Source organism: Saimiri boliviensis, chromosome 2 (genome assembly GCF_048565385.1).
Source record: "Saimiri boliviensis isolate mSaiBol1 chromosome 2, mSaiBol1.pri, whole genome shotgun sequence".
In the NCBI taxonomy this organism is placed as follows: Eukaryota; Metazoa; Chordata; class Mammalia; order Primates; family Cebidae; genus Saimiri; species Saimiri boliviensis.
Genome location: NC_133450.1, coordinates 62,557,472 through 62,570,323, shown reverse-complemented (window position 1 = coordinate 62,570,323; position 12,852 = coordinate 62,557,472). Strand labels below are relative to the sequence as shown.

The window sequence follows — 12,852 nt, the reverse complement described above, 5'->3', positions numbered from 1 at the left end:
CATGTTCATAGGAACATTATTCACAATAGCCAAAAGGTAGAAGCAACTCAAGTGTCCACAGACAGATGAATGGAGAAACAAAATGTGGTACATACACAGAGTGGATTACTCAGCCTTAAAAAGGAAGGAAATTCTGACACATGCTAAAACACAGATGAATCTTGATAACATTATGGTAAGTGAAATAAGTCAGTCACAAAAGGACAAACATGGATTCCACTTATATTAAGTACTTAGAGTAATCAAATTCATAGAGACAGAAATTAGAATGATGGTTGTCAGGGACTGGGAAGTTAGTATTTAATAAGTACAAAGTTTCAGTTGGGGAAAATGAGAAAGTTCTAGAGATGGATGGTGGTGATGGCTGCACACCAATGTGAATGTACTTAATGTCGCAGAACCATATAGACACTCAGAACTGGCTAAAATGGTAAATATATTTTTAAGCGACAATTTTAAAAATGGCAAAAAACCCACAAAAACATTAAAACAGAAACACAATGGCATACTTCCCCTCCTCATTCCCTTTTTTAAACATTCCCCCCAACTTCATGTTCGTTTTAATGACTGTAGAAGGAGTATCTCACATCAGAATGGGTATTTATAGTTTACTAAGGGCTTTTTCGTGTGTTAAGTCATTTTATGCTCACACCAAGACTTTCATGAAGACAGGACAGGCATCATTCTCAATACTCTGAATGAGGAAATTAAAGTAGAGACTTTAAAGTGACTTACCCAAAGTCAAACAAATAGTAAAATGGGCCAGGTGTGGTTGCTAACACCTGTAAATCCAGCATTTTGGGAGGCAGAGGTGGGTGGATCCGAGGTCAGGAGTTTGAGATTAGCCTGGCCAACATGGTGAAACCCATCTCTACTCAAAATAGAAAAAATTAGCTGGCTGTGGTGGCGGGTGTCTGTAATCCCAGCTACTTGAGAGGCTGAGCCAGGAGAATTGCCTGAACTCAGGAGGCGGAGATTGCAGTGACCTGAAATCACGCCACTGCGATCCAGCCTGGGTGACAAGAGTGAAACTCCTCCATCTCTAAGGGGGGTGGGGGGGGGAAGAAAAAAAAGGAAAAAGGCAAAGCCAAGACCAAAGGCCAAGCCTTCAATCTCTCATCTAGCATGTGTCTTACCCTCCGAACTCCACATCTCTGCTAAACAAGAAAGCATCTCAAAAGTCTTCAGTCCTATTCCAACCTTTCTGAAGGAAACTGCTACGTCTTCCTTATGCTTCTCTGTGTCCACTGGACTGCTGTTTTTATTACTCGACACTTAAGTCTCTAGTTTCCACTTTATCACCCAAATGAAGTAAAGGGACAGATCTTAATCTCTCTGGTGCTGTGTATTGTTGAACAGTAAAACATTTCTTGATTGTGATTAATACTCCATAAACATCAAATCTCCTAGCATTCAAATACAAAGAAAGGACAATTAAATGACTAAGTTTCTCTATTCTCATTCCTTCCTACTACTTGTTTTTCCCTCTTTTGCAGGAGATACTTTTGTAATTTTTTGTGATAAAAATGAAAAAATATACTATTAGAAAGTAAAGAAAATAGTTAACGGCCAGGCGCGGTGGCTCAAGCCTGTAATCCCAGCACTTTGGGAGGCCAAGGCGGGTGGATCACAAGGTCAAGAGATCGAGACCATCCTGGTGAACACGGTGAAACCTCGTCTCTACTAAAAATACAAAAAATTAGCTGGGCATGGTGGCGCGTGCCTGTAATCCCAGCTACTCAGGAGGCTGAGACAGGAGAATTGTCTGAACCCAGGAGGCGGAGGTTGCGGTGAACCGAGATCGTGCCATTGCACACTCCAGCCTGGGTAACAAGAGCGAAACTCCATCTCAAAAAAAAAAAAAAAAGAAAGAAAGAAAGAAAATAGTTAATGGACCTCCACCCATTGCCAAGTTTCAACCAACATTTATGAATTTGTAGCTGTTTTTTGTTTTTTGTTTAGAAGTAGGGTCTTGCTCTGTTGCCAAGGCTGGGGTGCAGTGGCACCAATATAGCTCACTGCAACCTCAAACTCCTGGACTCAAGTGATCCTCCCACCTCAGCTTCCCAAAGTGCTGAAATTACAGGTGTAAGTATCAACTATATCCCAGTCCACCATCTACCCAATTCCTCTAGATTATTTTCAAGCAAATCAGACACCATATTATTTCACCTGTAAATATTTCCCTATTTACCTCTAGAAGGAAGTATATAAAGCAACTACAGTACAACTATCACATCTAAAAGAAACATTAATTCCTTAATATGAAACTCCTAGGCAGTGTTAACATTTCCCAAATTGTTTTTTCTTTGTTTGAATCAGGATCTGAATAAGGTCTACCCATTGTGACAGGATGGCTATGTCTCTTCAATCTCCTTATATGGGTTCCCTCTCCTTTACAATTTTTTTTGTTGAAGAAATCAGGTTACCTGGTAGTTTCCTATAGTTTGGATTCTGCTAAATGTACTACCATGATGTAGTTTCATATGTTCTTCTGACTCTTGTATTTACAGTAAATTGATAAATACATCTAGAGCTTTCATCAGATTCAGGATCATTTTTGTATTAAAATCTTTTTTGGTGGGGAGCAGGCATGGTGGTTCATGCCTATAATCCTAGCACTTTGGGAGGCTGAGGTGGGTGGATTGGATTGTCTGGGCTCAGGAGTTCCAGACCAGCCTGGGCAACATGGTGAAACCACATCTTTACTAAAATACAAAAAATTAGCCGGTGTGATGGCACGCATCAGTATTCCCAGGTACTTGGAGGCTGAGGCACAAGAACTGCTTGAACCTGGGAGGTGGAGGTTGCAGTGAGCCGAGATAGTACCACTGCACTCCACTCTGGGCAACAGACCAACTCTGTTTCTGAAAACAAATAAACAAAACAAAGCAAACACTTTTTTTTTTTTTTTTTTTGCCAAGACTGCTTCACAGGTGGCAGGTAGTATGTACTTCCGATGGTAAGTTCAAATGTCTACTGAATTCCCTTTCTTTGATATAAACAGTTATTAATGATCACCAACTAGAGCAATCCATTAAGGAGGCTATAAAATGATCATATGATAGTCTATCATTCTTTATTTGCTAGCTGGAATATTTCTATAACTCATCAACTATTCAGTTGTCTTGATGCAGTCTGTGTAGAAAGGACAGAATAAATGAATAATTTTTTACTTCTGTTTACTAATTTTCAAAACAATTAGTAACAGCTTCCTAGCATCCTTAAAGACAATCAGTGAGTTTTAAAAGTTATGAATTCATAAACTTATACCTATGGATAGGTTTCAATCCTTTGTGGTTATCCTTATTGAAGTTCAAACTGTCCCATCTTTGGACAAATTCAAATTGGTTCCTGACCTTATGACATAATCTTAACCTCTGACTCCGAGAGCTTCCTTACCTTTCTGGTATTACAACTTATTCCAGGCATATCTTATATTTGTCTTGCCTTCCACTTGGAACCAGTCATTTACTTAAAGCCCTAATTCCTTTTAGTGCAAAATGGTATTCAGAAACCAAAATCTCAGTAATAGGGATGCTCAATGCCATTTCAGTACGCAGATCTAAGACAGTATATACACACATATCTATATAAACATGTACACAGATATATAAACATACATTATCATTAGTTTATACTGTTGCTTCTAATTCAAATTCAGGTTTATAGGGTTTTTACTTAATCTCATTGATCTTATATCATTTCTCTTCTCTCACATGCGAAAACCCTCTATTCTCTTCTCTCACATGCGAAAACCCTCTATTCTCAACGCAGCCTACATAATAGCTTATCACAAAATATTCACACAACCTGAGAATAAAAATATTAACACTATCATCAATATGATAAACAAAAATCTTTTTATTTTGTTTTTTATAATTCTTTTTACCTTTAGGATATACCCAATTGGAATATTCTACAAATGACTGTGTATATAAGTCACTTGGAATAGTTTTTTTTCTGTGTGATTATATAACTAACTGGAAATGCACTTTATAAGATTTATTTTGATTTTTAGTCATTGCATTTTTAATTTAATTTTGTTATATAATTACTTAAAATATTTGTGGGTATAAAGTTAAAATAAAAAACATAATATATATCCGAAGAATATGAATAGCTGTCCCTGTCTGCTCTATTATAGTCCCTGCCTGCCCCATAGGTAACTTTACTTATACTTTATAGAACATTTTACATTCCCTGTTTTTTGGCTATTACCCGTTGGTGTCCTACTATGAGCAATACTGAAATTAAGTTAGTAACTTCCTTCTCCTGTCTCTCCCCCAGTATTTTAAGTCATATATATATATATATCTTTTCTCTTTTGAGACAGTTTTGCTCATCTCCCAGGCTAGAGCACAATGGGACGATCCTGGCTCACTGCAACCTCCACCTTCTGGGTTCAAGTGATTCTCCTGCCTCAGCCTCTTGAGTAGTTGGGATTACAGGCGCTAGTCACAACGTCTGGCTAATTTTTGTATTTTTAGTAGATACAGGGTTTTGCCATGTTGGCCAGGCTGGTCTTGAACTCCTGACCTCATGATCTGCCCACCTTGGCCTCCCAAAGTGCTGGGACTACAGGCATGAGCCACTGTACCCGGCCTTAAGTAACATATTTTTATTTACAGTGAATATCTATAGATAACCAGTGAGTTTATTCTACTTTTTTTTTTTTTTTTTTTTTTTTTGAGACGGAGTTTCGCTCTTGTTACCCAGGCTGGAGTGCAATGGCGCGATCTCGGCTCACCGCAACCTCCGCCTCCTGGGTTCAGGCAATTCTCCTGCCTCAGCCTCCTGAGTAGCTGGGATTACAGGCACGCGCCACCGTGCCCAGCTAGTTTTTTGTATTTTTAGTAGAGACGGGGTTTCACCATGTTGACCAGGATGGTCTCGATCTCTTGACCTCGTGATCCACCCGCCTCGGCCTCCCAAAGTGCTGGGATTACAGGCTTGAGCCACCGCGCCCGGCCTCTACTTTTCATATATTCTCCCCACATTCTTGAAAACTAAACTTTACCTATAAACTACAGAGTGTTTACATACATTCCCAGTCTTAGTTCTACCAATAAAATATGTATTTAATCATCATCAGCTTAAAGTGTCAATTAAAGTGTTAAGAATACAGGTCTACAATTCCTTTCCAAAAAGCAATTTTTGGAGCCACATACATTCAAAAATTCACTTTTTTCCTTTGCTTTCAAAAATAAATAATATGGTTAAACACACCTGACAGCAATAATTTAAGCATACCCTTAGAATGACCTTGTATAGTAGATACACCTGAATGTGTGTTCTGAGCTAAAAAATCCAGAAGCAGCCAACCCAGAGATTCCTTCCTTGTCTATAAGGACATCTGAGCCCCCAAACTGACCCATGGAACACAAACCCTACAGGGGAGTGAGGTCTCAAGTTTTGGGTTGAATAAAGATTGCCACGTCGAGGTTGTTAGGCAGAAGTGCTAAGCGGAAATGCTATGGCAAGCAGTTGTAGTTCTTCTGCCCAGCCCACTGCCACTGGACCCTCTTCTAAAACCCCACATCTCCTTTGCTGGCTCTGGGTCTCTTCTTGGCCTCTTGAACCTAATGCCATGCCCACTGTAGTGACAGAGGTTTGGCATGATATGGTATACCAAACATTTACTGTATACTACATAACTACCCTACCGTGAGATTTGGCACAGCACCCTGATTTGTTTGTAACATCAAACAAATTAGTATTTTGCAGTAAAATATACTATTTAGACTAACCTATGTTAGTTTAGGTTCGGTTTTGCTGGCAGATCAATCTGGGTCATGTCAGTGTTTGCCATCAAATTAAGTCCTCTCAAATGCCCCAAAATAGTTTTCAGAACTTTTGAGATTTCAAATTATAAATAAGAGAATGTGGACCTGTAGTTAAAAATAGTCTTTTCCCTTTTGATAAGAGAAGACTATTTTTTGGTGGAAAAACCACCAAAAATAGTCAAGTCAGAAAGCATTTCTATTCATATTAAAAGAAAATATCTCTTAAATTGACATTTTCTATAAAATTCCATTGCACTCCTGCAAATGAAGATTAGTTAGTTGCCAGAGTTTTCTTAGGAAAATCTTATTAAGCCATGTGGGTTTTTTTTCTAATATAACCTATTATAATTCAAAACAGCTGTCAGTCCCCTGCTGATACCTTTTTCTCCATTAAAAATGCATTTTTAAAAGAATATAAAAGTACATCACATTCCACTAATCTATGCAACAATCTTTTAAATGTAACCAGAACAATTTTTCAAACTAGAAAATGAGAAAAAGAATACAGAGAAATGAGGTGAGTACAGTTCTTAGAATTTTGACTCTAGTGAAGAGAAAGGTACTGAATTTTTTACTTCTCCTAAAATGAAACCACACACACACCCCTCACACATATATATGCACATTTATTTTATTTTGAGACAGAGTCTTGCTCTGTTGTCTAGGCTAGAGTAAAGTGGTTCACTCACAGTGCACTGCAGCCTCCAACTCTTGGGCTTAAGCAATCCTCCTGCCCCAGCCTCCTGAGCAGCTAGGACTACAGATGTGTGCCAGCATGCCCATATAATAATTTTTTTTTTTTTTTGGGTAGAGACAAGGTCTCACTATGTTGTCAAGTCTGGTCTTGAATTCCTGGCCTCAAGTGATCTTTCTGCCTCAGCTTTGCAGAGCACTGGGATTACAAAGCATGAGCCACCTTACCCTGCTGAAACTATATATTCTTAGTGTTCTTATAGTTTTTCTAGTTATGAAATACTTCTTAAATAAAATATCTGCTATAAATGCATAGTAAGCATGGTCTGAAATTTGTTATCTCTTAGCTGTTTAAATGATTTTAAAAACATAATCTCCACAGAGTAACAAACAACCTAGGAATAGTCACTAGAAAAGTCTTGTAGATTAATATTCTTTTTTTTTTTTTGAGACACAGTTTCACTCTTGTTGCCCAGGCTGGAATGCAATGGCACCATCTCGGCTCACTGCAACCTCCCCTCCCAGGTTCAAGCGATTCTTCTGCCTCAGCCTCCCAAGTAGCTGGATTACAGGCAGGCACCACCAACTCCCACCCGGCTCATTTTGTATTTTTAGTAGAGACAAGGTTTCTTCCTGTTGGTCAGGCTGGTCTTGAACTCCCTCAGGTGACCTGCCTCAGCCTCCCAAAGTGCTGGGATTACAGATGTGGGCCACCACGCCTGGCCAGATTATCATTCTTGAATGGCATAGAAAAACCCAAACCAGTGAAGAAATCATTAAAAGAGATACTCGATTATTAGAAAAAATTTTTAAATGTAGATATGACTATCTTTTCTCATTCATGAAAACTAAATTTATATTAAATCCTAAAATTGAAAAATACTATGCATTCATATGCATATCAAAATTCAAAATCTGGTCAGGTGACAGTTCTATCAAAAATTATTTTCATTTCATAATATATGCAAAAATATGGCCTGTGGTCTAGGCTAGAGTACTTAGCTCATTGCAGCCCCAACTCTTGGGCTCAAGCAATCCTCCTTCCCCAGTTTCCCAAGAAGCTAGGATTTTGTTTGCATACACAATCTTATGATCCATCCCTAACAAACTAGGAGGTATTTCAGTGCTGGTATTCTCCATTCTCATTCTAGCAATTATTCCCGAACTTCACATATCTGTAACAACAAAGTATAATATTCTGGCCATTAAGTAAATGCTTATTCTGAATCTTGGTAGCCGATCTATTTACACTTACATCAGATACAAAATTTTACTTTACCTTTAAAAAATTCCTACATAGAACTGTGTTGTATGGGTCATATCTAATTTTTCAGTATTATAAATAATACTGCAATTCTTTTACATGTATCTTTGCCTACTCTAAATTATATCATCAGAATAAATTTCAAGAAGATTCTTGGGGTAAAGGATATACATGTTTCTAATTTGAAGTCATGTTGTCAGAAGAGTTGCAATTTACACTCCTATCAACTCTGCATGAAAATATCCAAAATGCTGGACATTACTCATCTTTGCAATCTGATGGAGGAAAAATTATACTATTACTATTTTAATTTCTTAAAAATTATTAATGAAATCAATATTCCTTAGTCCCCATGTTGCTTTATATTCTTTGCCCATTTTTCTATTTGGCTATTCTTTTCAGTAATTTGCAACATTTTCTATATTAATATTAAAATAATCAATGGAAATTATTCATATGGTCTTTTTAAAACTATGACAGCTTTTGTCTTAAATGTTTAAATTTTTCATATAGACAACTCTGTCTTTTCCTTTGTAACTTCTGTGTTTCCTGTTTCTTACTGCCTTTTTCCATCAGAAAGCAAATTCATATATAAATACATAAGCAATTAGGACAATATTTGAGAAAGTTCTTTCAATTTGTGTTGTAATCTCCAAATCAGAGTATGTGGGTAAATACTCTTCTATCAGGGAGGAAGTTAACATTAGGTTAAGAGTTTACAACACAGTTATTATTGTTTCAAGTCATTAGGTATATTAGTACGTAAAATTTTATTAAATCCTAAGTATTAAGCTAACTCAATTACCTGTTGTTGCTGGGAAGAGAGATGGAGAAATTTTCCATACAACTGGAGGATGCTTTTGTTAGTCACTGAGGTGTACAACAATAGGCTTGACTTTTCACTGAATTTCCTGAGAATGTTGTGCTTAAATGACACTGCTCTTTCTCCATTATTTGTAGATACATCTGTTCAGCTATCAGTGGTTCTGACATCTAGAACATTTTCATCACTCCTTCAAAGAAGTTCCATTGGCAACCACTCTCCATGTTACCTCAATTCCACAAACCTAGACAACTACTAATCTAATTTCTGTCTCTATTGATTTGCTTATCTTGGACATTTTGGGATCATATAATAATGTGGGGCCGGGCGCGGTGGCTCAAGCCTGTAATCCCAGCACTTTGGGAGGCCGAGGCGGGTGGATCACAAGGTCAAGAGATCGAGACCATCCTGGTCAACATGGTGAAACCCCGTCTCTACTAAAAATACAAAAAATTAGCTGGGCATGGTAGTGCGTGCCTGTAATCCCAGCTACTCAGGAGGCTGAGGCAGGAGAATTGCCTGAACCCAGGAGGCGGAGGTTGCGGTGAGCCGAGATCGCGCCATTGCACTCCAGCCTGGGTAACAAGAGCGAAACTCCGTCTCAAAAAAAAAAAAAAAAAAAAAAAATAATGTGGGCTTTTGTGACTGGCTTCTTTCACTTTATAGCATATTTTCAAGGTTCATTCACATTGTAGCATGTATCAGTACTTCTTTATTCCTATTTGCTGTATAACAGTCCATTGTATGGATATACCACATTTTATTTGATTTATTCATTTATTCATTCATTCATCCATCCATCCAATGATGAACATCTGGGTTGTTTCCATTTTTTGGTTATTATGAATGCTGTTACACACATTTGTGTACAAGTTGTGTGGACATGATTTCCATTTCTCTTAAGTACATGCTTAGGAGTAAAATGTGTTTTTTTTTTTTTTGTTTTTTTTTGTTTTTTTTTGACAGAGTGTCACTCTTGTTGCCCAGGCTGGAATGCAATGGCGTGATCCTGGCTCACTGCAACCTCTGCCCCCTGGGTTCGAGTGATTCTCCTGCCTCAGCCTCCCGAGTAGTTGGGATTACAGATGTCTGGTTAATTTTTTTGGATTTTTAGTAGAGAGGGTTTCTCCATGTTGGCCAGGCTGGTCTTGAACTCCTGACCTCAGGTGATCTTCTGGCTTTGGACTCCCAGAGTATGTTGGGATTAAGTGCAGTGACACAATCACAGCTCACTATAGCTTCTAACTCCTGGGCTCAAGTTATGCTCCCATGTAATTGGGACCACAGTGTGTACCACTGTGCCCAGCTAATTTATTATTTATTTACTGAGGCAGAGTTTTGCTTTGTCACCCAGGCTGAAGTGCAGTGGCATGATCTTGGCTCACTACAACCTCTGCCTGCTGGATTCAAGTGATTCTCCTTGCCTCAGCCTCCCGAGTAGTTGGGATTATAGGCGCCTACCACCATGCCCAGCTAATTTTTGTATTCTTAGTAAAGATGGGGTTTCACCATGTTGGCCAGGCTGGTCTCGAATTCCTGACCTTGTGGTCAGCCCACCTTGCCCTCCCAAAGTGCTGGTGTTATAGGTATGAGCCACCACACCTGGTCCCATTTTAATTTTTTCCTGTTGAGACAGGGGTGTTGGTATATTACCCAGGTTGGTCTTGAACTCCTGGCCTCAAGTGATTCTCCCACCTTGGCCTCTTAATGTTTAAGGATTACAGGTGTGAGCCACCGTACTGGACCTAACATGTATTTTTAATTATTGTTTCCCTTTTTCATTCCCCACTGTAAGGTAAACTATATAAGGTGAGGTTTTTCACTGTTGCATTCACTGTTGTATCTCCAGTGCCCAGAACTGTGTCTGGCAAGTATAGTAGGTGCTCAACAAATTTTGGTGAATGTATGAATGAAATAGTAAAAATGTTTGCTTGTTCTGACACAGCAATTGAGCAGAGATGGAGGGACAGTTCATATTCAAGATGGTAAAGAGATCATAATATTGCTGTGGCAAACTGAAAAATGTCCACGTAATACAGACGATTGTAATTTGATCCTTAGTATTAGATTAAATCTAGTGCAGAGAAAGCAAAGTGGGTCAGGGAAAAGAATGAGAGATGAAGCAGAAATGTAGGCAGAAGCCAAGTCATGCACATCCCTGTGAAAAGGCTAAGAGTCCCGCAGTTAAGAAATCTGTTTAATTTAGCCTTTCTAAACTTAATCACAGAAACCTTCATAAGAAAAACCAATCATAAGCCATGTACAGTGTTCCATAAAACATACTTTTTTTTTTTTTTTTTTTAAGACAGAGTCTTGCTCCGTCACCCTGATAACTAAAGATGGGAGTGGAGTGGTACGATCTCGGCTCACTGCAACCTTCACTTCCTGGGTTCAGGCAATTATCCTGCTTCAGCCTCCCGAGTAGCTGAGATTACAGGCACATGCCACCAAACCTGACTAATTTTTTATGTTTAGTAGAGATGGGGTTTCACCATGTTGGCCAGGGTGGTCTCAAACTCGTGACCTCAGGTGATCCGCCTGCCTTGGCCTCCCAAAGTGCTGGAATTAAAGGCATGAGCCACTGAGCCTGGCTGGAACATATTTTCAATCATATTATAGTAGTCAACCTTTGCACTGGGCACTGATACTTTTTTTTTTTTAAAAGAAATGTGGTTTGGTATGTTGCCCACGTTGAGTGCAGTGGCTAATCACAGGTGGAATTATTGTGCACTACAGCTTTGAACTCCTGGGCTAAACAGATCCTCCTGCCTTAGCCTCCCAAGTAGCTGGGACTATAGGCACATACGACCAGGCCTAGCTAAACTTGATACATTATGAAAGAAAACAACAGATGGAGAAAAAAAGAACGTAACATAATGTGAGAACTGATTTTTTTATTTATTTAAATTTTGAATTGAGAAACGTTGAAAGGTACTATGCCAAAAAGACAACATAGCAGGCCTAGGACTGCTATCCTTAGAAAGGCCTGCATGCAAAGATGGTCCTGGCAGAGGTCTCTGGGAACTTGGATTTTGGGAATGTTCCCTCAATTCCCTGACTATTTAAGGGTGATTTACTGTGCCTAAACTGTTCAAACAATTTGGTTGATGCTGAATATCTGCTTTCCTTCTGGGAGCTTGGAATTTGGTACAAGCTAGATAGAGGGTGCCTATGTGATTATACCCCAATAAACATCATTGGCACTAAGTCAATAAAAATCATGGGCACATGCATCTAAAAGCAGATGCATCCTGTGCAATTTCACTGGGATAAGACTCTTGAAGCTTGTGCCTGGTTTCCTCTGGACACTGCTCCATGGGCATTTTCGCTTTGTGATTTTCTTTTGTATTTTTTTTTTGGCTGTAGTAACTTTTAACTGAGTCACATTATAATAGTCCTGTGCTTCCTCCTCACCAAAACTGGGGGTGATACTGTGGATCCAACGCAGGCACAAAATGGGGTATGATAAAATGTCTTTCTCTACTGTCCTCTGGCCTCCCAAAATGAAACTCTATTGTTTTGGGATAAATACTCAGCTGGTAATCAAGAGTAAAGCTATTTTTAAGAATCTGCAAGGAAATTACCACAAAAATTGGAATAGCGGTAATATTTGAGAGGAGGAAGAAGGTGGTTATGATTGGGAAGAGGCAGGGAGGGGGCTTTTGGAATGCATACAGTGCTCTATTTCATGACCAGAATGATGTCAGCTTTAAAATAATGTTTTTTTTTAAAGTTAAATTTATTTAATGTACTTTGTATGTGTATTACTTCACAATACAATGTTTTGTTGGACCTATTACAAATTTTGAAGTTTCAGCTGAACCCTTGAAACGAAATCCAGTTCCTAAAAGAAAAGGATCTAGAAGAATGAAAAGCTAAGTGTTGAGTCATAGGAAATGCTGATGATCTGGAGGCTGGAAAAGAAAGAGAGCTGAGTAAACCAAAATACAAAAACACAAATCAGTCGGGGTAGTGACCAGGATAGCCTGCATGTAAGAAGTGGCACTTGAATGAGGTTTACATCAAACTAAGAAACCACCCCTTTCCTATATGCTACCAGAAAGTTTGGGATACACTTCAATTTCCATAATCACTCTGTAAGAGCAATTAATTAAGATTTCCATGTCCTCAAACAGACGAAATTCTTGGAGTACTGGGACTGTGTCTTATTTCAGTAACTATGTAGTCCAAAGACCTTAAAGAGTGCCTGGCTCATAATGAACCCTTAATAAGTGAGGACTTGGCGCCTCAACGAGCGGCACTATGGGGGTCTAATTGGTCTCAAT

At 38.7% G+C, this 12,852-nt stretch overlaps 1 protein-coding gene across 4 annotated transcripts in view; it reads right to left on the bottom strand.

The window, feature by feature from the left end:
- Nucleotides 1-12,852, bottom strand: part of BTBD7 (BTB domain containing 7) — a 112,890-nt gene that overhangs the window by 83,606 nt on the left and 16,432 nt on the right. The gene's annotated exons all lie outside the window — the stretch shown is intronic.